We start from the raw sequence: 2,478 nt of genomic DNA, 5'->3' as shown, positions 1-2,478 counted from the left end.
AAAAGACATGGATTTTACCTGAGGTTTCTCTATCCATGTGAGAGTGGAGAGTGGAAATAGTACAGTTACTTGTAACACACTGTGATAAGGGTTTTCCTATTCATAAGTGCTGTGAGAGCCCAGAAGGGAAATACTGATTCTTGGGCTGCAGCCCAGCAGTGTTAATGAACCATGAATGGATAAGTTTGAGGGGAAATAGATATGAAAAAAGAGTTGGTCAAAGCAATGGCCAAACTAACAGTATAATCTGATTCTCCAATCTGATCACCTTTCCATGCTTGGACATTCTTCTTCCCCTGCACCAACATTCTTTTCAGTAAACATTGGAATCTCCAGGATCTGATGCCACTAGACTCCTCTATTCCCTTAATCGGTATGTATCCATCAAGTTCCTATTCAGTTTATAGACACATAATGGCAATAGTTCAAGTAACCCCATAACAGTGATTGTATGTTTCATATCCTCACTTGAAAGAAACACATACTGTTTCTAAAAGCAGCTATAGATTCAGTGTCACTTTTAAAGATTTGCATTTTATCACAATAGTATCCATAAACATATGAAGGTTGGAAAATAACACATACACATGAGAGGAATACTTTTATTTGGTCTATAAACAATTGCATTTTTAGATTCACACTTTCTTTACTATAGTGCAATTTTTACCAAGAGATAGGAACAATTGATCTTATTGCTAGTTTACATAAGGTGATTTGATATTAGGTGATTGGACAAAAGACAACAATCTTCCCCAGAAGCAGTTTACATGGGAACACAATTGTAGGGGCACAGGATGAGGTTGTTTGTAACACTCAGAACTTGTGTGTGTAGGGTTACAGCCCTGATTAATCCTCACAAAAATCAGAACAGTTCTTGTTATCTTCAGCAAAAAATAAATAAGCAGTAAAAGCAAAAGTTTAAAAAAAAAAAAAAAAAAAAAAAAACTTAGGCCCTAACTGGTTTGGCTCAATGGATAGAGCGTCGGCCTGCAGACTGAAAGGTCCCAGGTTCAATTCCGGCCAAGGGCATGTACGTTGGTTGCGGGCACATCCCCAGTAGGGGGTGTGCAGGAGGCAGCTGATCAATGTTTCTCTCTCACTGATATTTCTAACTCTCTATCCCTCTGCTTTCCTCTCTGAAAAATCAATAAAATATATTTTTAAGAAAACTTAGTTTCCTCTTTCTTAATTCTAGAAAAAAAAAAGTATTGTGTAGCGATGAAGAAGATAAATCTGATTTAAAACCTGACCACCTCTCAAAGAATGGTATCTAGCCCTAAACATGTTGGAGGGTCGGGGGGAAGCCATATGGAAGTCTAGGGAACTGAAGAGCACATTTGTATCAATGAGTGATTTTGTGGAAAAGTCTGTTTTAAACCATACCCATTCATTGCTTTGAGAACATTAGAGAATAATTTGGGGAGAAAGAATAGTGAAAAAATTGTTTCACCAACACCTGGCTATCTAAGCACAAAGACCAGGGGCAGGGGTTATCTCTCACACAAATATAGCTATCTGGCAGGGCAGGGAAAGATTGACAATAGCACTGTGATGATTATAAAACACTTTACAGATATAAAGTATTAAGGTGATATTGTTTTGTGTTAATTCAGCAGTGGGTATACCCAGTGTAGACACTACAACCAAGACAACAGCAGCCCACCACTAATGGGATTTGAAGCATGTAGTTCACTAAAAGCAACAAAATACCCACAATCCAGCTCAATTTACTCATCAGATGAACGGAACCCCTCAAACTTACAACTGGACCAAAGAAAAGGATTGTCCACTTCCAGGCATAAATACTATTTACATCAGACTCAACAGTTCTACATACAATGTGCAGCATTTAATTTAAAGACTTATAATATACCCACAGCAGAAAATACAACCAATTTTTCAAGAGAAAAAGCAATGGGACTAAGCTCAGGGCAGATCCAGATATCAGAACTATCAAGTGAGGATCTTCAAAATAACTAAGATTGACAGGGGAACTCAGCAGACTGGCTGGCTAGTTAAACAAGTATAATTTATAGAAATTATGATTTAATAAGACACCTAAAGTCTCTGGAAGTTGTATTAAAAGCATATAGCAAATGAAGAAACATATATTTATAAAATCTAAAACACACTAAGAACACCAAGAGTCTTTGGAACTTAAGCCATGATTCACTACCTTCCTCCCCACTCCCAGCTCAGTGTGATGGAAACACCACTCCAGGCAGGTGCAGCCAAGAACAATGGGCTCCCTTTCCCCTCAGCTGCAAGTTAAGGGCTACAGTATCTTCCCTGAAGAGGCATGGTAAGCACTTCTCATCCCTCCTCCTCCACTACAACATGTTGAAGAGACTAATTTCCAGGAGATTACAGAATAGGGAGTTAACACTTCCTGTCTCTATTCAGTTTCCATTCCTAGAGCAGAGGCTACACCTAGAGCAGCACACTGAGAATACTAGGGCCCTAATCACCTTCCCTCCT

Source organism: Myotis davidii, unplaced genomic scaffold, assembly GCF_000327345.1.
Source record: "Myotis davidii unplaced genomic scaffold, ASM32734v1 scaffold22, whole genome shotgun sequence".
Lineage (NCBI taxonomy): Eukaryota > Metazoa > Chordata > Mammalia > Chiroptera > Vespertilionidae > Myotis > Myotis davidii.
The sequence above is the reverse complement of the archived record's forward strand: the minus strand, read 5'-3'. Positions refer to the sequence as shown.